Genomic DNA, 22,401 nt, shown 5'->3' with positions numbered 1-22,401 from the left:
TATTTGCTATACTTGTTTCTTCCCCTCTCAGCTTATAATTACCACTGTGATAGTAATGTCCATCAGTCCTCTCAGATTCAACCTTGCAACGATTCACGAATTTGGCTCTCACTGTGTATCTCATTTAGTGGTGTCCCATTTTCACTCTTGCCAACCACGATGGTTTCTAATATTCTCTCTACACATCACTGATCTTTGAAGTGTCAATATATTCCTAAGCTGAGCTTTGTTTTATGATGGGCCATTGATTTAGTCATGATTTACATGATGGGTTCTGTTTGGGTAAAAGGTCCACATGGTCTAGATTTGTGTATTTTATAATATTATCTGATTTATTCTCCTCTCCTAACCTCTAACTTACTTTTATTTTCCAACTAAACAAGTTATACTATCATTTCAAAAAGTTGGCTAGGAGATGGAAAATATTTATTTTCCAGAGCTAATAAATATTTCTGTATGCAATTTTTCATGGTAGGGGTTGAAATTTCAGACCAAACAACAGTAAACACAAAACAAAAAACAGGCAGATGGTGAGCAAATGTCTCATTTCCTGTGAAGATTTGCTCCCTAGGGATTCAGTATCCCTATCATGTGGCTGCTTCCTTGGCTAGTTGCAGAATTCTCATCCAGAAAGGCTTGTTTGGCACTGAGTGGATATTTATTTGGTGAAACAAGATGACATTACTTAATGGCATTACGAACCAACCTTCTATTGAAAATAACACATTAAGGCAGTTTTGCTTTAATATAGCTGTGGATAATTTTCAGAGTGAGCTCCAGGGTGACGTTGAGAAGCCATTGCAATGGACATGAGCTCCAAAATAAGTTTGAGACCCAAATCTTCCTGTGATGTGTAAGTTGGAATTTCATTACACCTTCCCTCTGTATTCTTAGGAAAACAAAACACATGAATTTAAGGTGGAGGATGAATCAGGTCTTAATGTGTGTGGTGAGCAGGAAGAAGTTTAGTAAATCAGTTGCTATAGGGTGGAGGCAGTAATCTCCCACTGGCTCATTGGATTGACTAACTCTTCACAGATAAGTGGTTTAGAAAAAATGTGGCCATGATTCCAGTGGTAACAGTTTCATTTCCTGGCTAGTGTTCAAGTGGTCACAAACAGCTGGGGCTGGACCAGGACAGAGCCTGGAGCCAAGAACTCTGTCTTGGTCCTCGCATAAATGATGGGGCCTAAGCACTTGGAGTATCTTCCATTGCTTTCCCAAGTGCATTAATAGGGAGCTGGATGGGAAGTAGGCAGATGGGAATCAATCCAGTGTTCTGATTTAAGATGCCAGCATTACAGGCAGCAGCTTAACTCACTGTGCCACAGTGCTAGCTTATAATTTTAGCTTTAATCTTTTACTTCTAGAAGATCTTTTTGGTCCTACTGTACCTGATTTCCTTTTGGTTCTGCACCATGCTTTCATTTACATGAAAATCTTAAAATGTTCATTTTTAATTTTTTTAAAGATTTATTTATTTTTTATTACAAAGTCAGATATACAGAGAGGAGGACAGACAGAGAGGAAGATCTTCTGTCCGATGATTCACTCCCCAAGTGACCACCACGGCCAGTGCTGTGCCAGTCCAAAGCTGGGTACCAGGAACTTCTTTCCGGGTCTCCCACGTGGGTGCAGGGTCCCAAGGCTTTGGGCCATCCTCGACTGCTTTCCCAGGCCACAAGCAGGGAGCTGGATGGGAAGTGGAGCTGCCGGGATTAGAACCAGCGCCCATATGGGATCCCAGCACATTCAAGGGTGAGACCACGCCTCCGGGCCCCATTTTCTATTTTGAATTTGATATTTTCAGTGTGATGACTTTACAGTTCTGTTTCTGAAGTCTATCTCCCACTCATAGTGAGCTGTTTTCTCATGTGTTTGGTGAATTTTGATTGGGAGGGGGATTCTGTTTCTTGGAAATTTACACATAGGCATATTTTGAGAGAGAAATTTAATGTGCATTTCTCCAGAGGATATTTCTTTGCTTCTGAAAGGGCTTGCAGGTGACAATCAATTCATTGTACAGTCAATTAAAATTTTAATTTAAGGATTTTAAGGTCACAAAAATAATGGCAGAAATCACAGAAGGGGCAAGTGGTTGGGAATTCTCACAAGAGACGTATTAATCCTATTTACTCCTCTGCTCAGAGTTTGGATTGAGCCTTGCAAGTCCCTCCATGCAAGGTTGTTTCCTCTATTGTCTTCCTCCCCTCTGCCTTCCATTCCCCCACACTTGAGGTTCTGGTTTGTGTGTGCATCTCTGATTGGTTTGTCCTCTTTTCCATCTGAGCTCATAAAGCCCAGGTCCTCTGTCAACTGAAATTGAGCAGATGTTCTCAGAATTAAAAGCTGCCTTCACAGTCACTGCTCTGGATAATATCTTCCTGTGGTTATAGCCTCTCTTGTCTTTATATTCCTGCCAACTCAGCTATGCCTCAATATTTTAAAACATATTTCATCCAGTATTTTATGAGCTTCTGTTGGAGGGTTTTCATTGTCAGCATAGCAGACCACCTCTCTATTGATTTGGGCAGGTCCATTTCTTGGCATCTTCTTATATAAGCCCCATTTTCTCCTCTCTTTGTGATTTGCTTCCTATTTCCATATTTTGTTCACCTTCAGGCAAGAAGGGAGCCTGTTGTGAGTCACCACTCATGGGCATGCAGAGCTATTTTGATGCCTCGCTCTAGGTGTTCCCCTTCGAATTGAGTTCAGGCTAAGTTAGCTTTTCTTGTCCAGTAATGTGTCCCTGGTGTTCTACTTACTGAGTCATTCTGGATCCAGGCTCTTTACTCTTGCAGCAGCCCTAGCTATCACATCTTCTCTCCTTATTTCACCCCAGACCATCTCAATTTTAATTTGTTCTTCTTGTTTTTGCCCCTCCCTAGTTTCCTCACAGAAGGTTCCAGATTTTTCACATTGCTAATTCTCTGTTCTTTGCAACTCTCTCAACATTTCCTTCTTAAAATTTTCCTATTCCTTATTGTTAACACATCTAAATTGCAATGGTCAGGTCTGTTTGTAAACCATGTGCAAAACAATTCTCATTATATTATAAATTTTAACCAATGTGGAATATTATTAACTTCCTATGACTGCCTTTTGGGTGCTATCCCTTGCTTTAGATACTGTGTAGTTTCGTCTCATTTAACTCTATCAACTCTTCCAAGAAGCAGGTGATATTTTCAAATCCCAATTTTACAGCACAGGTGGATTAATGATCACTCGTGTGTTTGTGGGTGAATTTGGTACACTACAGTCTGATTTCAGAATCAATATTTTGCATTATGAACAGCATTTCACAATAAGATCATGCAGTTTAAGTAACTAGCTTTAGTTATGTCACATAGTGGGTACCTAGCTAGTGTTTATTCCTCCTTTTTGGAGCATTCGTATTCTCAGATCCATATGATTTTGTGGGGAGTGGTGGGATTTTTCACCACAAGTTTTCAAGAGGAGGTTGCTAAGAACGTAATTATAATAAAGGAAGCTTTGGATTTATGTTGTAAACACTTGAGAATGGATCAGAATCCTTAGACAGTCGGATGTGTTGCTACTTAACTGTGATTCAAAAAAATCACGAACTTTTAAATCTAATTCAGGCTAGAAAATGCCTCTCTTAATATCCTCTTAATACAGCAAATTGAATAAGATATTAGATAAAATTATCTGTTGATTTAGTTTGCTGTTGGACTCCTGCTTTTAAGACCTTAATGCACAACTATCTTAACAAAAACATCACATTTTTATTATAAATAATGTATATTCAAACTCTATGTTGAATTCTGAGTATGAGCAGCAAACCTTATAACTTACAACATACATTTCTTTTTCTTGTTTAGGAAAATATTTTTAGATAGAGAAGATGTAGCAAAAGAAATAATGGAATATGGTCAGAACAAATGTGTATATCTGGGTGTCCTCAGCATGCATAGGACAGGCCTGAGCCAGTAATTGAAACCTAAATCTATGCCTTCCAAGTGAGTGACAGGAACCTAAGTGTTTGAGCCATCTCTGCTACCTCCGAGGAAGCTTAAAGGGGGAATGGAGCTGGGACGTGAACTGAGACTCGCCAGTATGAGTTGTGGTCCTCCCTATTGACATCTTAACCACTACATCAAACTCCTGGCTCTGAACTGATCATTGCTGAAATTTGCAAGGCCCATGGAGATAATCTAATTTGGTAATTTTACTTTGAAAAGGGTTAAAAGGAGTTTTTAGAAGAGTCTTACTGAGTGGCCATTCCATCCATGACCCCTGGCCTGGCACCTGTGAGGCTCTTTTTGTACAGGGATAGGAGCTTGACCCATTTCTGATATGTTCTGTGAGTATGTGAGGGTGAAGGTCAGAATACCATGTAGAGGAAACACAGAAAAGGTGTGGCCACAAAGAATCTAATTGTCTTTCTGAAGTAGTGGGAAAAGACTTCCGAGGTCAAACCTGAACACATCTCAGAAATTTTCCAGGATAAACTTCAAGTTCTGTGTAATACCATTCTAAGTTGGTAGTGGTAAATATAGACTTCTGATCAGCAACTTGTCAAATACATTTATTTTTAAATCCCTCTTTGCTTTAAAGCACATCTGCGGACTATTCTTAGCAAAGCTGTAACATCAGTGACACATTCATTTCCTAATTTTCTCAGCAATAAAGGAGTTTCAAGGGTTAAATTTGGGTGGGCTGGGTACTGTTCTGAAAAAAGAACGGCTGTAAAGTAGACCACCTAAGCATTCTTTGAAAATCCAAAATCTGTTTATTTGTCTTAATAAGAAAAACATTTCTGATTGGATACTTTATATGGTTCATTTTAAACTCAAGCATAAGATGGCTTATGCATCAGTGATTAACACACAGAGAGAATAAATTTACATCTGCAGGAAAAATGTTTTACTTGATAAATATGTAAAAAAATAAAGATGCTGTGTTGAATGTAATTTGTGACAAGGCAGCCTATTTGGGGTCAGCTCGATGTGTGCAAAATCCAGCACATGAGAATTTTCTCAAACAGAACACTAATAGTCCTTGTGAACTGGCTGGAAGGTTCCAGCGACAGCTAACTTATCTCTATGTATTTTGAATTGATTGAAAAGCAAAATGTCCATTAAGTCTAGTAAAAAGAAAAACTACGAAATAGGCAAAATGCAACTTAAAGTTGTTTTCTTTCTGCTTCAGTTGAATGCATGGATGTGTCCCTCCAACATTCCAAATTTTAAGGAAGGAGAACCTTCCTCTGATCTAGGACACAATGTGTAATACTAATGAGCAATCATTCAAACTAATGCTAGCCCATGAGTCAGCAAACTAGTATCTCAACCCTTGCAAGTACAGGCAGATTAAAGGCTTTAACCTATACAAAATGCACACATCTTCCAAAATCTTTAGGCAGCAGACACCAAGCTGGGATTGGTACACACCCCAGCAACGGGGAGGGACATGGTTTGATCAACTAAGACTTCCGGCACAGCTGTATGTGCGTGCGTGTGTGTGTGTGTTCTTTAGACTTTTTGATGTGACAGAGTAAGCATTCTATTGTGTGTGTATAGCTGATGTTTGTGGGGCAAGCGGTTATATGATGGGCTTCATGGTTAACCTCATGGTGCACAATAAAAAAAGGAGAGCTGACTGTGGGTGTCTCCATATGGTGGTCTTTGAAGACAGGCAAGGACAGCTTTGGGGTAGGAAATGGGCACATCGTAACTGCATTAAGAATTTTTCAATTAAATTGCTTGTCCAGTGAAAAATTAAAAAAGCAGTTTAGTGGAAACACAGTGGGGTTAATCATTGTCACACTGATGGGGTGCAAATCCTATTACCATGAACAGATTTACACACACGAGCCCACCATCTGTGCAGGAGCTTCTGCAAAGACTGCGTGATGAATAATAATGCAAAAACCAACGTCTTAGGACTGCTTATTCTGTGCATGTTAATGAGGTGTAGATTTTGGGTCTGCATCAACCAATCCCATTATAGAATTTCACTTTAAATCTGGTTTGCATACTATGATTAGATTTCCCCCAATTAACTAAAAACAAGTTCTAATTACTTTCAAATTACTTAATTCCTTTCAAATAAATAAATGCTAACTTTTAAAAGATTTGTTTATTTACTTGAAAGTCCAAGTTACACAGAAAGAGGACACAACAGAAAGGGAGAGAAATCCTCTACTTGCTGGCTCACTCTCCATATGGCCATAATGGCAGGGATTGGGCAAGAAGAAGCCCAGAATTTTCATCTGAATATCCCATGTGGGTGGCAAGGGCCCAAGCACTTGGGACATCTTCTGCTTCTTTTTCCAGTCCATTAGCTGGGAGTTGTATCAGAAGTGGAGCTTCTGAGACACGAATGGGTGCTCAGATGAAAGCTTTACCAGCTATGCCACAATACTTGCCCCACTAATTTTTTTAATGGTTGCATAGGAAGGCTCTTCTCAGAGATGATCCATTTGCATTTCTAACTGTGGGTCACTGTTAATTTATTTCATGTACTAGTATATAACCTGATCATAGCTGACATTTTATGTATGCAAATTTTAAACAAACAGACCTTTAAAATGAAAGTTGAAACTCATCATCTTCCACTTGATTTTACTTGGTGATGGTAAAAAAAGAACTGATGCATGCTCTCTCCTCTTCCCATTCTTCATCTAGCAATATTTACTGAGTATCTTCTCTAGGGCAGATAATTAGTACACTTGAATCCCCTTGATTCCACTTGCCCTTCTACCCTTCATCTCTTCAAGGATGTTTTCCCTTTGGAGAGATGACAATGTCCTTTCTCCAGGGTAAAATATAAATCCCAGAGGGCCACACTTGTCTTCATTCATAAATAACTACTGGATGGTCCATGAAAGGGAGGTTATCACTTAAATCAGTAGCCTTGAAAATGAGTATGAAAAAGTAAATAAAGCCTGAGTTAACAATTTTTTATTATTGTCTACTCCTATGTTAGCCATTGTTTAAAACACAGGAAACTGGATTCTTTTTTGGCGGGGGACAAGACAATCAGTTCTATATTGTTTCCTTAATATATCTGATGTAAAAGGGGATTTTCAGGGAGAAGCCCCACCCAGTCTCCCACCCACCCCAGGTCTCAGATGTGGGGCATGCTCTGAGGGCCTTGATCAAGTGGTTTTGATAGTTCAACAGTTCTGAATTGCTGCCACTCTCATCACTCCAAGCATGATGAGATCGCTGAAGAATCCACTGATTGACATAGTCCATCATAGAGTCTCCATTTGCCCAGTATTTTCATCGCCAACATATAGCTGAGGTGGTTGATTGACTTGTTCAGTCCTCTGTCTTTTGATGGTTAGGGTTCTGATTCTGGAAGTTCTATTGGGGGGATGCCCAAAGAAACTTAGTCTGAGGTATTTCCAGACCAGATTTTTGTATGTACTAGCAAGCACAGGGCCTGGCACAGTCCATTGCCCCGATCAGCTGGAGATTGCAATTGCTGGGTTGGTTCTGTTTCCATCCCTGTCTTCCGCCGGAACCAATGGGTGCTGCAGTCCAGCCTGGTTCTGCCCAGCACATACTCGGCCTTCACATAAACTAGTGGGAGCTGCAGCCTAGTTGGAGCGACCCACAGTAACCCCCACCAGGCCTGCCCCCTGCCCTGGTTTGTCAGTATGTGTGGCAGATTAGTCCAGTCTGTCCCACATCCCCTTCTGTTCTCATACATGTCAATGGGTATTAAAACCTTGTTCCATCTAACCAGCTCAACTAACCAGCCTTCATGGATGTTGTTGGGTGTCTGTCTAGCCACCCCAGCCCCTGTCCTAGTTTTCGTGCCTTCCTATTGGGGGTGGTAATCCAAGAGGGAGGAGCCTACTATTTCCCTCCCAGACCTCTCCCACTCCTGAATTATGCACTCTCCAGATGGTTCTGTGTTTTTACTTGACAGAATTAGCTCCCAGTGCCAGCTTCTGCCAGCTGATGCTGTGGCTAAGTCCCAACAACCCTCACCCACTCTAACTGTAGATTGCACCAGCAGGAATAATCAGCCCAGCCTGGTTTTTCTCTGATCTGGTCCACATGAGGCACGCAGGTGTTGTAGCCCTGCCTAGTCTGGTTTGTCCCCATCTCAGCTCACGCTCTCCAGTGGGAGTATCTGTTCAGCAAGGGAACCACCCGTTATTCCCCTGCCAGCTCTGCTCCCTCCCTTCCTGATTCTAATGTGTGCTGGTTGGGCGCTGTGGTCACATCTGGTACAGGCAACCTCACCCTGGCATTCCGTGTTGTGCACTGCTTTTGTCGTGACTGAACCAGGCTTGACCCACACTCTGTTCCGGTGTTCGGGTTTGCCAGTGGATGACGTGAACTGATTCAGCCTGGTCTGCCCCCGACCTATGCCAAATGTATGCCAGTGGGACACTTTCAATGACTTCTGGCTGTTTCCTCCCATGCTTCTTGTGCTTACCTGTAGGGTCTGTGTCCTGCCAGAGGAGTTGCCCAGGCTCCTCTATCAGAACCCCTCGGAGTGCCAGATTTCACGCATACCAGTGGGTCCATGAGCCAGCCCTACTCAGTTCACCTCCTGTTCTAGCAGGAACAGTGGCTTTTCCTAACTGGCCTTCAACCCATTCTGGTTCTTGCTGAGGAAACTGGATTCTATGTGTAATGCTGTAATTAGTGATTTTAGCATAAATTCACTATTTCTTCATACCTTTAATGAAAATGTGTTATGACTCTAAGGCAAATCTTGTTTGTTAATTGGCATTTAGGAAGTAATAAGTTGGGCCCAGGATGGTAGCCTAGCAGTTAAAGTCCTTGCCTTGAACGCACCAGGATCCCAATTGGGTGTCAGTCCTAATCCCTGCAGCCCCTATTCCCATCCAGCTAGTTGCTTGTGGCCTGGGAAGGCAGTAAGGACAGCCCAAAACATTGGGACTCTGCACCTGCATGGAAGACATGGAAGAAGCTCCTGACTATTGGCTTCAGATTGGCTCAGTTCCAGCCTTTGTGGTCACTTTTGGAGTAGATCAGCAGATGGAAGATCTTCCTTTCTGTCTCTCCTCTTTGTATATCCGATTTTGCAATAAAAGTAAATAAATCTTTTAAAAAACAAAAAATAATAAATCAATTGCATTGAGATATTCAGTTCTTGCTGTTTCCTTTTAGCCTCAATATTTGAATGGAAGGAAGCAAGTATACTTTTCAGATCGAACCACCAGCTTCCAGGAATTTGCCAAAGTGATAAATACAGAAGAAGAGAGGGATCTAATACATATTCTTTTGACATTTTGGAATGCATAGTGTTGTTCCTTTAGCCATATACATGCACATCTATGAGAACGGTGTTTTGTAGACGTCAAAGGAATGAATACTGTTCAAAAAGGATTTTCCCCTTCATGTTACAGTGGCAACATTGGAAAGGTCTACAGTGTGACCACACATGCTATTGCAATGGTTGTAATCAATTAAGGACAAGAGTCTTACTGAAAGAATTGAGTGCATTTTGGGCACATTGACCATTCTAAAGAGCTGAGATAACTACCTAAAACAGGTGATGAAAAGTGATCAGAAAAAAGAAGGATGCCAAAGAGAGAAGTTTCTGAGTTCAGTCAAAGCACCAGACTGCTCCACTCCATTTCATCAGAACTAATAGAAAGCAATGTGAACTTCTGGAACCCATGCCGTAGCCATTCAACTACACACACACACACACACACACACACACACACACACACACAGAAGTCAATGTTTAGATAGGAAGAAGCTTCTATGTTAATGACAGTTCTCAAATATATTGAGAATTTGAGAAGTTACATATATAATTTATGGATCAGATTTTTTATAAATACTGACAATCAATTCACATTGAAGAGTATAGATGTGTACACTTCATTCTCAAAATAACTGGAACCAAGCGAGAAACTAAAAATGAATCTACGTTTCTAAATTCTCAGCATGCTGAGGGAATTGATCTTTACTTGTGCTTATTAATATTGTTAAGTACTGATATTTGAGGACATTGTGAGCTTTGATTTTGAATTCCTTTCAGTGTGAAATTAATCTGCATTCGATCTGTAAATAGAGTTAGCCTGATGATATATCTGGGATTAAAGACATTCTGCATGCTAAAGTCCTGAACCCCTTCTTTTCATATTTAAAGCATACAGAGGCTCTTACATGATCTTTCTCTAATAATGTTTCACTTGGGGAAAGGACTTAACTTCAATGAGAGCAAATTCTAATTACTTTGCCATTTAATCAAGGTCCGCCACTTCCATTACGTTTGACTTATTAATCAAACTCCTTTAAAATATTTTTAATTAAAGTCTTCCTTTTGAGATAATTATAACTTCACATGAAATTACAAGAAATAGTGCCGAGAGAGTCTATGTACCATTTTCTTTCATATACTGTTCCCGTTCTCCAACCCATACACATACAATATGATAACTTTTGGCTCAATTGCACTGGTTTTGTTCTTTCCTCCCTGTAATCACATGTCTAGTGCCCAGTTTCTCATTATGTGGCTATATCTGCAGATAGGCTATCTGAACAGATAATTATGTCAATATTAGGTAATTAGAGTTTGCCCTAACTCAATATGAGTGATTATAGAGGAAAGAACATGCAAAGATGCTACAAGAAGATGCCCTAGGAAAAAAATCCACCTGCCAATGCGTTCATCATGAACTTTCACCTCCAGAACTATAAGCAACTAAGTTCTTGTTACTTAACCAGTTAGTCTGTGACATTTTATACTGGAATGTCAGAATGAGTGTAATAATATCTCATAAAACCATAATACAACGGTCAAATTAGTATATATACATCAATCGAATAACAAAGTAAAACATTCCCACTAAGTTGCTCTTCATGTACCACCATGCCTACCTCCATACAACTCTATCCAACCATTATTCTCTGACAACAAATAAGCTTGTTTTGTATTATCACTTCAACAATGTTTAAGAAATAGAACCATGAGATTGTTGCTCTTGTCATGTGTTATAGGAAATGTGAATTACTCCTAGTTTTGTGCTATTATAGCTAAAGCTGCTGTGAATTGATGTACAATTTTTTGTGTGAACGTAGCTTCAGTTTCTCTAGAAGGAGTGTTCAGGAGTGCAAGGATTGGGTCACATGATATTAGAATGTTTAATTTTTTAAAGAAATTTACAAACTCATTTCCAAAATGCCTGTACCGTTTTTGTCTTCTCACTAAATGGTATCCAGGAAGCAGATACTCTCTTTATATACTCATCAGCTTTTGATGGTGTCATTATTTTTTACTTGATCCCTGCTAACAGATGTATAGAAATATTTCATTATAATTTTAGCTTTTATTTATCAATGGCTAGTGATGTCGAACATCAGGTCATATGCTTATTGCAGGCTGCATTTATGTATCTTCACTGGTAAAATGATTGCAGATTTTGACAGTGTCTTATGTGTATTGTATGAGTTTTCTTTTCTTACCTGTTGAGTTTTGAGAGTTCTCTATATTTTATAGAAACTAGTCCTGTGCCAGATGCTTGTTTTGTAAATACTTTCTTCTGATAAATGCCTAGTGAACTTGATCTTTTGCAGAGATATTGAGATGTCCAAATATCAATTTTTTATTTTATGAATCTGGCTTTGGGCATTTGAGTCTATAAACGTAACACTTGGTACAGCCTTCGATTCTCAAAATTTTCATTTGTGTTATTTGCTAATGGGCTTTATAGATTTCCATCACAAATTGAAGTTTTATAATTCTTTTTAAATTAATTTTTGTATAAGTGATATTTAGGTTGAGGTTTTATTTGTGTTGCCTATGAATAGCCTGTCGCTCTAGAACCATTTGTAAGAAGTACTATTGATTTCCTTTGACATCTTTGTAAAAGAAAATAAAAATGTTCAGCTAGAAATGTTTGCACGCTTATCTCGGGTTAGTTCCATGGATCTATTGTCTAACCTTGTAACAATTCCACACAGTCTTTTTTTTATTATTTCATTTTATGACACAGTTTCATCAGCTCTGGGATTCTCCCAACCCCTCCCCAAACCATCCCCCCATATTGAATTCCTCCATGTTGTTGCAGTAGTACAGATCATAACCAGTCTTGATTACCATAGCCATATAACAATAGGTCTTGAAATCAGGTAGATTGATTCTTCCATCTTTTTCCCATTTGAAACTATTTCAACCATTCTAGTTTCCTTACTTTTCCATATAAATCTTAGAATACAGCTATTTATATCTATTATGTCATTGCTGATCATTTTGTGAACACTGCATTAAACTCATTTTAATTGAGAAGAAACTGTTGTCTTTACTGTGTTGAACCTTAAAATCAATGAACATGGTATATCTCTACATTTACTCAGATCTGTTTTGATTTCTTTTAGGAGCAACTTATGCTTGGCAGCACATGTTTTGTGCACGTTTTGCTGCAAATACACTGAAAGGGGAGGGATGCCTCATTATTACTGAGTCGGAATAGAGTTTTCAACTTCCCCACATAATGTCTACTAAAACGGGAGTAGTTGGAGAGTTACCGCCTGGCGGGCATGATATTCAGATTCCTTCTGTAATATTAGCCCATGGGGTCTGACAGAGCTTGTCATAATTTGATCACAATGGAAGTAGGCTCACTCTTGGTTTTGCTGTGACCACCGGTGCTTACTCTAGCACTTGACTGGAGTAGAATGATTATTATCTAAAAGCTTTAAGTCTTGGGGAAATGATGTTTCCTGTCATTCAGCAATAGGCAGTGACCTCTTTAAGTGGGATTTTTGCAGAACTAAGTTGCCAGACTTCAGGACCAAAGTTGGGATATATGAATCAGAAATAAAATATAGGAAACTTTCTGATTGTCATTCACTAGGTATCAAATATCTTTATGTTGTCTTCCTTGTCTCCACACATTTCAGTCTTTTGTTCATTTTTCTATCTCATGTGTGGGGACTTCCAGGGTTAATTTGCTTACTGGGAGTAATAAAAGTATGTGCACCTTCTTTCTCTTCCTGGAAGCAAAAGTTCTACAGTTTCTTGAAGGTACAGCAAATTGTATAATCTATGCATAGTTTCACAATCCAAAAAAAGTTGCATCACATTCTGTTTGCCTTGTTAGGATTGAGTTCACACAAATGATGATCTGTACCAAAGATTGCTTAGGGTAGCCTATTGCGAGAACCCACATACTGGTCTCCAAACTAGATCACCTGCTGGCAGGGCTAAGTACTATCAGCTGTAAGAGCGTAGGGCATGCCTCCTCTTTAGTATCATTGACCTGAGTCACATATTAAGGGCTAATCAACTATAGAATATATGTATTTTAACAGACATATCTGGGATGATGTAACCATTAAGTAGAAAGTGAGATATCAGAAGTTCATCTGTTCAAAACGTTTGTTCTTTAAATGAGAAAGTCTATTCTATAGTTTAGTGAATTAGTCTTTTTAGAATTCAATATGGACAAATTCACAAAGCTTGTGCAGAATGTGTCTGACAAACAGTCCTTGTGTCAGCATCACTTTGAAGAGAAATGACAAGAATTTGCTCTCATGTGAAATACTTGCTTATAACAAACATTTTGTTGCTAGCTAGCAATACTAAAATACGTAAATTTTGATATCTTAGCTAATCTATAAAATGGATACTTTATAACAATTTTGGTAATCAGTATGCTGATAATCATGTTATATTTTAATCTTAAGCAAATCTTTTTCACTTACTGCATATCTATCCTATGTACAGCAGGTCATTTTTTAATGTATTTTAAGATAAATCTGTGCATCAAATTCAATAATGCTTCCATCATACATTATGTATTGTTATATGAGTGTAAAATATGTTACAGTAATATTTTAAAATAATATTGCTATCACCATATTTTACATATAGCATTGACATAACTTGATTTTATTGCCTTGAAATTCTGGTAAGTAATTTGCTATGAATAGCAATGCTAGGTGGTGGTAGGAAATCATTATTCCACAAATGTTATTAAATCATGTATAAACTTACAGAAAAATCAGTCAGGAATTAAAATTTTATCACAGGGGAAGAGTGCTAATCAGTCTTTTGTGCTTTGTGATTGATTTAGGGGTAAATTTCTGCCATCATCATTTGCTTGGTCATTTACTAATTCATTCAATATCAGATCACTCTGTTAATATCTGAGATGAGTGATATGTTTTATAGGGTTAGTAGCAGAGACACACACACATGAAAAAGATAATCAATTTGTTAAGTTTCATGATAAATATGCAGACATGACCTTGGGGGAAACATATGTTCATATATTAAGAGAAATATACACAGTATGTGTGTCTGTGTGTCTTAAATAGAGCAAGAGAAAGTGAGAGATGTCATGATTTTAAGGAAAAACTGCCAGGAGAAAACACCTGAACAAAGCTTTAAATGCTGGATAATAATTAGCCAGGCAAAGATAGAGGCAAAAAAACAAATTGAGCTTGCATTATAGGAAAATAAACTCTGCAATTGCTCATATCAAATGGAGAAGAAATGAAGACTTGGAGGAATATCAAAGATCTGATACTTGTTAGGTCTCAGGTTTGCATGTGGTGAGATGAATGGAGACAGCCATGGGATGTTGAAGTTTCTGATGTAGATAAAAAACGGCATTAAATACAGGTTGGAGAAACTGTGGAAGAAAATGCAGTTTCAGCATATGGCATCTTGAACTGAAGGCAAATCTAAAATGGAGCGGTGAAGATAATAAAGGAATTAGTGGACAGCAACCTGAGACTTGGAAGGGCAAGGACTGGAAGACTCTCTAATAGATAATTGTTGGCTTCAGGCAAGTAGTTATGATCAAGAGAGTGACAGAGACTAGGAGTGGACAGAATGAAAAGAACTGGACAAGCCAGAGTTTAAGACTAGACTTTCCAAAGGTAAGTAGTTAACGTAGAGGTGAGCAAGACCTAAGTCTAGATGGGAGTCCTACTTACTCTCCATCTGAGTTCATTATGTGCCTCCAGAGAGCACACTAGTAACATCCATCAGGAAGGCTTCTTGGCTGTAAGATAAATTTGTGGGTATATTCATCAACGCCTCTAGGCTAGTTAAGACAATCAGATGTGGTGAGGAACTCACCAAATGAGGCAAACTGGAATGTGTGCTCATGCAAAGAGACAACCACAGCTGCTATCATCACAGAATACAAAACAGGGTTGCCACGTCTTTTGATTTTCATGTGAATTAACAAATCCAGACTTCTGCGTAAAAGTACGACACTTCTTCAGTCTTGACTGCCAACCGAAATTCAGTGCCCTGTGTCAAGAGCCAAAGGGGAAATAAAAATGACTGTGATTTGCCACTTGGATTACAGTAATCAAGAGTAATGTGGGGAATCTCAACTGAACTTGAGCTGTGGTTATGCAACAAGGTGGAGGAATCCACCATGGTGGGAGGGTTTGGGGAGGGGTGGGGAGAATCCAAGTATCTATGTAACTGTGTCACATAATACAATGTAATTAATGAAGTTAAATAATAAATAATTAAAAAAAAAGAGTAATGTGGAGGGTTAGGAAGTTTGCAGGGACTGTATACTATTCATCAGTATTACTCAATTACTTACCATTATTTCATTCCTAATGTGCGCCAGGTGCAAGAGATTTAGCCATGGATTAAAAAGTAGAATAACCCACCCACCCAAATGAATTGCCAACAAAATCTATTTCCCATTTACCATGGTTGTTCTATGTGGGATATTGACTTGTACCTGAAACAAACCCTGCTGCCTGTATGGGCCTGTATGGAAGAACTGGGCAGGCACTTGTCTGCCGTGGTCTGATGGGCTCAAGTCTAGTTCTGTCACTTACTAGATGCCACATGTTTAGTTCTGCAAATATTGGAAACAAACTCAGGAGAGGCACCCAAAATCCCCTTGGTTCCCTTCCTTTTTTAACTTCTAAAATATGTTGTAGGATAATACCAATTGATAGAATTGCTGCGAGAGTAAAGAGGGATAATGTCTGCCAACCTTGAAGTCCATGAGCTGGCCTGTATTAAGTATAAAATGTTAAAGTAATTATAACAGTGGCTGATCTGGTATTATGCTTATGTGCCTAAAAAGAAGAGATTTTATAATGTTTACAAAATACAATTAACACTTAGGATTATGGAGGTGTGAATGGCCTTTTGAGAGGCCAGCATATAATTCTAAAAACTGTGCTGCACAGAAATTGATTCCTGGGGTACAGGGAAAAGCCCTGAGGTGATCTGAAGCAGGTGCAAATTTAAATTAATTGCCAACCAATTGCATATGTTGATAGAAATGAGATCCCTCAGCTGAGCTCCTTGGAAGGCACAAATGTATATGTGCATCCTGTGGAGACTGAGGGGATGCCCTTGACAATGGGATTGCACTAGGAGAGTTTACTCCCATCCCTACAAATCGATATCTCTTGTCTTTTAAGTGAACTGGTTCATGGTGAATTAATTCATGCTCCTCTGTGGTGAGAAGTCCCTGCCTATTTCATGAGATATTACCTGTGAGTTTGTTTAGGTCTGACGAGGTTGGCCTTGCGATGTAAAACATTCACTCGGTGAAAAGTAATATTTTTCTATATGCCAACAACTGAGGCAGGTGCTGGGGATAATAAAATCTCTGTCTTCATGGAATTTGTAATCTAAATGGTTGTTGATTAACAAATAGCATGAATTGACGCCCTTAGTACAATACACAGAAACATTTGATTTTAGGAAATGTAATGGCTTCCCAAAACAAGTGATGGCTGGGAAAACTGACAGTTAAAATCTAGTAGATAGTATAAGCCAGACAAGGAAAGACTATGAAATCTGCACAATGAGCAGGAACAAGAGATTATTTTTGCACAGCAGGGTCAAATCAAGCATCTTTTTGCTCGGTGAGTCATCACTTTTTAATTATGAGTACAACCTTGGTCTCAGGCTAATTTTGAAGATGCACATTGTTGATGTAGCAGATTAGATTATTAAAATGCTCGTTGACTTGGAACACTCTTGCATTTAATGCTATATCTAAACGAGAGTATTGCCTGTTACTTTCTTAGATTTCAATGACATTTGTGTCTGTATCCATGTTACAAAGATCAGTAACCCATGACCCATTTATCCCTTGCCACATGTCTTGTCTATGTCTTGTTACTTGTTATTAAACTAATGTGATACTGTCCTCACTCATTTCCTTGCCTCAAGTTTTTTTTCTACTTCAGTGTCTTTTTTTATGCTCCAAAATTAAATTTCCTGAAGTGAAACCTTGATTCTATCAATCCTTGGCTTCAATTAAGAAAAGAGCTCAAGAAGAGCTCTCCCCTCTGCGATGTTAGTAGTAAGCCATTCCACCTGACTCAGCCCTGCTTCCAGGCCATGTTTCTCAGTCGATGCGCACTGTCCTTTTCTCTGAAATCAACATAAAACACTGGCCACTCTTCTGCATTGCTGTTTCATCAGCCTTTAGAGGCAACATTCTTCAGTTTAAAAGGTACCTGCTTCCCCGTCAGTACTTGTTGAAATATCCACCTAGTGAGCCAGCTCAGATGCTCCGCTGTTTGGAAAGTCGTGCATCAAGCTCAAGACTCCCACTACTGTGTTCTATCTTTCCTTTGAGGCCACTTGTCCTAGCCCAGAGTGACATGCACAATATTATGTGTATCTCCTTTGTCATACACCTGAAAAACCATGCATTGATTTATGTAATATGTAGACATATGATACTTAGAAAAGCTTTTGGAGATGTCAGGTTACCTTTTAACTCCATTTTCCCCTTAACTTCTCAAAAGGGTATCATACAGGGCCCAGCACAGTAACCTGCATTTTCCTTAGCTCTGTATTTTAATATGCTTTAGCATAGGATTATTCATGTTGTGGATGGCTAATATTTATTGAAGCCTATCAGTTCTACTAACTGGTAACATTTTTCATTGGTAACTCTTATTTTTAAAAATTATTTATGTATTTGAAAGAGAGAACAACATACAGAGAAACATCCTACTTGCTGATTCATAATACCACCTCTTCTGTCCCTCAGTGCCCACAGTAACTGGGTCGGGATGAGGCTAAAACCAGAAGTTGAGAACTTGGTGCAGCTAATCGTGTAGGTAGCACAAACTCAAGAACTTGGGCCATCGTTGCTGCCTATCAGAGTGCTTTCCTGATAATTATGTTTATGAATGAAAAAGAAAGCCCTTGATTTTCTGTAATTGTATCTGGAATAAACTCAATTTATGGACTCACAAATTAAAAATTGCTTGTATATGATTAGTACATACAGATTATAAGCAAGTCCATTGTTCTCTTAAGCCCTAAGGCTCATGGATATTATTACATAAAACCAGATAGCATCTCAGGGGTGCAAACAGAGGGAAAAGGTGGAGCAACTCTCAGGAATTCAGAGATATTAAGGGGCACAGTTAAGACTGGAATCAAGTACCTTCAGTTCTGGACCCTGATGTTTATACCTGCAGCTGCTTCTCTAGTGTCTTGTTCTTTCTTCTGAAGACCCAGTTCAATGTAAAGTGATTGCTGAGATCAGTATCTTCTCACTCTATACCAACTGAGTTTATGATCGAACATGGTTACTATGACAAATTGAGAAGCAAAATTACATGTTAGCCTGTGTAAGCAGTCAGTCTCTGACTTAAATCCTAGGTGCTTGGCCCAAATTATCTATTATCTATCCTTACAGTCTAAATTTGCTAACTACTGATTCTGGACTTTCATGGGTGTTGGTGCAGGCAAGCCTGTTCCAGTCACCCTGTTCATGAGAAAAAAGAGCAAGAGGAAGAGAGTTGCGGAGGATCTGGGTGCTTTCTCTTAGTATCAGGATTCTTTGTCATCATTGATGAGACTTCAGCAAAGAGTGAACAGAGGCATTAATATTTGCGTGCCCTCACTGTGGAGCTCTGCTGGGATCCAAACTTCCTTTCATTTTGTTCTGCCATCCACAAGAAGCTGTATGCTGAGGCAGTAGGAAGCTTGGACACAGGTCAATTTTTCTCTTTCATTCAGTTCTGCTATCAACTGCTTTGTGACCTCAGGAAAATGATTTAAGAAGTTTGTTCACCTAATCTCTAAACAAAGTTGGGAGAATCAGAATAAAATATGAGAAAACACTCAATAAACTTGAAAGCACTTCACAAAAGTGAAGTGTTACTATAATTAGAAGATGAAAATAAAGTTAGGGTTTTGGTTTAATTTTGTAAAACGTTTGAATTAAAATTCTAATTAACTTATCTGTTTGGTATTTTAAGAAAACATTTTCACAGGGTGTGATAGTATAGCGCTTGCTAGGTTACTCGGAAGAACTGTTTGCAAATGTTTCCCACTTATCAAGCTTATTAATTAGATTTAATAATTAAATAGAGAATGAGTAGCAACTTTGATGATTTATAAAGAGAATCAAACAGAGTAGAAAATTGTAGTTTCACACTTTCTGGACTACAAATGCCAAAGACAGGTATCTCTCTGGACTTTTCTTGTTTTGAATTAGACAAATGGCATGTTTTTCTCTTAAGAATATCACTTAAGACTCTGAGAGCTTGACTCACATTATCGTTCTTTTGCCTTCTTAGAAAGATTTAATCTATAAAGCAAAAACAACACCAGCCAACCTGAAACAAAAATGCAAATGACATTAAAACAAAGCCACTAAAGGGCTTTCTATCTCTTGCAATGTTTGAAGATGCCAAGGCTTTATAGTAAAATTGTTCAAGTGCTCCTTATTTCAGAAACCAAGCAGTAAGAATTTCATTATAACTTCAAAAGGAATTTGTTTTGTTGTCACTGTGCTACTTTAAGAGCTAGATAGAAGAGAAAGCAAAGAAACAGCAAATGGAAAATAGGAACAGTTTTGCAGTCTTCTCTGTTTTACCCATCCAATTCTCTTATATATCCTGATAAAAAACAACAATCAAATCGAAACCAAACCAAAGCTTTTCTTGATGCTTTGTGTAAAGCAAAGAATACCTGGCTCTGGAAGAGAATGAGAATTGGGAAACTATTGAAGAAAGAATCAATTCATTATTAATTTGCTAAGTGACAGAACTCTAACAAGATCTCAGAATTCTAACAAGAACTCTAACAAAATCTCAAGATTTCATTGATTCATTATCTACTTAACCATGGATCATTCCCTATAAAAGCCTTAGGGAGCTAGCTCAGTTACATCACGCATTAACAATATTTCAATACAATTACAGCACACTACAGTGAAAATGGTTAGAACTAGTACTTTCTTTTGGATGGCGCAAACTGGAATAATGATTGTTAAAATGTAAGTCTGGGGTGAGCATCTGGTATAGTGGTTAATCCAGGATTTGGAATGTCTAAGTCCCACTTTGGAGTGCTTGGATTTCAGTTCCAGTTCTGGCTCCCAACTCCTGCCTCCTGTTGATGCAGGTTCTGGAAGACATAAATGATGCCTCAAGTAGTTGAATCCTTGCCGTCCATATAGGAGACTAGGCTGAGTCCCAACCTCATGGCTTTAGCTGGTCACATCTTGGCCATGTAGACATTGGGGAATCAATTGAAAGATGAGAGATGAGAAAGTGATCTTTCTCATCTCTCTTCTTTAGTTTTGAAACCCAATGTCCTTTTCTTGATTTTGAACTTACTAACATAGCCTGAGCCTGAGGTCAGACCCTTGTACAAGTGTCTGAGGACAACTAGGAATCACAGTAGACAAAAATTATACACATTCTATATTTTCTTAGGAAACATGTTCAATAAACACATTTAAAAATTAAAGTGTGTGAAGTTGGAAGGAAATAAATGCTAATGAAATAAAAAAGTTGGGGAAAGCCCACCAGTGGAAGCATCTGAGGGAAACAGCCAGGAAAACCTTGCTAAGATGGCATCATTACATCTACACCTGGAAAGTAGTACTGGAGCTGGCTGCCATCACGTTGGGAAGGACCTCCAGGGAAAGGAACAGCAGCCGACAAATGAGCGTTTGCAGAAGAGATGAGTGCTATGCAATACTTCCCCCAGGTTTGAGCAGTGTCTTTGGCTGGATTGCTGAAGGTCTAAAAAGCTCTACGAAAAGCTCCATGAAAATGCTGGAGGATTTTCCTCAGAAGAGGAAGATGATTTGATCATCCATGTTAAGAGCATCAGCTTGCCCACTGTGCTGAAAACAGACTGAGGGGACTGGACAAAAATTAGGAGAGGAGTCAGACCAGTGTTCTCACTTCTGCCAGCTGGGGCAGTTCAGGGCACGATGGGGACAGTGGAGGGTGTGATAAGCTGTTAAATTCCAGATCTATTTTAAGTGAAAAACCCATGAGATTTGCTGAAGGAAGAGATGTAGGTGTGAAAAATGTGAGATAGGAGAGAGAACCACGAGGCTTTTAGCCTGAACCACCGGAATGATGGATGTACTGTTAACTGAGAAGGGAAAGTATAAATATTGATGAGATTAGGGTGAGCTCTTACAAGGTCCTGGCCAGTCTGAAGCATGCTGGTGGCTCTTAGCTAAATTCCTCTAAGGGTGCTGCCTTGCTGAGTGTGTGCCTCCCCTGTGAGTCTGATCAAGATCAGCATTAGAGGTGTCACACCAGAATCTGGATGAGGGAGCAACTGTGACACCCCTCCCTTTTCAGGGGGATTGGCTCAGGCCACTGTGGTAATGATGCTCAGTTCTGCCTCCTTTACCTGTGATTGGAAAGCACTCGCTAATGCACACTCGATGCCCAGATCTCAGTGGGTTTTTTTCATGGATCCACATTAATATATGTTCCATTGACCATCCAAATAGAAATAGCATCTTTCTCCTTATGGATAAAGACAGTATCACCTTGTCTGTTCAACAACATACAAGGGGGTTTTCAAAAACTTGGAAAATTCAAACCAGGAAAAAAATATGGATATGTAAATTTTTTCTTTACCAAAATAAACTTATCTTGAGGTAAACGTATCTTGTGGCAAAGTGAATTAAGCTACTTCTTGGAATGCCCATACGCCATATTGGAGTGCCTGGGATTTAACTCTTTCTCTGTTTCAAGTCTAGCTTCCTATTAATGTACACCTGGGAGGTGGCAGACAATGTCTCAGGTAGATGGGTGACTGTCATTTATGCAGGAGATCCCGATGGAGTTCTTAGCTCATTCTTGCCCAGTTCTGGCTGTTGTAGACGTTTGCAGAGTGAATCGTTAAGTAGAAGATCTTTCTGCCTGTCTGCCTTTCCAATAAATAATGAAACAGAAGTTGCAAAAACAAAAATTAAACTTATTTGTTAATCCTATTTTTCTACAACCTTTTGGAAGTAATTTTGTATTACCTTTTCAACTGCTACATTATTAAATGCATACAGTGCTGTAGCCTTTTTTTCCTGTAGTTTATTCTTTGAAGGTGTTGGCTAAATATCTATTATGTGATTAACAGATAGCTGCCGTGCCTCTAAGCAAAAATTAAAGATGAAAAGCAGCAGTTTTCAATTCAGTTAGGATATGTCTGTGC

General features: G+C 38.9%; 1 protein-coding gene and 1 long non-coding RNA gene across 2 annotated transcripts in view; one reads left to right on the top strand and one right to left on the bottom strand.

Moving 5' to 3' along the window:
* The window catches only part of XKR4 (XK related 4), a 384,360-nt gene that overhangs the window by 58,230 nt on the left and 303,729 nt on the right, over positions 1–22,401 (bottom strand). The window lies entirely within an intron of this gene.
* LOC131481097 (uncharacterized) lies at positions 732–20,718 on the top strand. Its single transcript, XR_009246035.1, has 2 exons — positions 732–853; positions 20,658–20,718. It is a non-coding gene; the product is annotated as an uncharacterized LOC131481097 (long non-coding RNA).

This window comes from Ochotona princeps, chromosome 9, assembly GCF_030435755.1.
Source record: "Ochotona princeps isolate mOchPri1 chromosome 9, mOchPri1.hap1, whole genome shotgun sequence".
Lineage (NCBI taxonomy): Eukaryota > Metazoa > Chordata > Mammalia > Lagomorpha > Ochotonidae > Ochotona > Ochotona princeps.
Note: the sequence above shows the minus strand (reverse complement) of the source record. Positions and strands in the feature narration are given on the sequence as shown.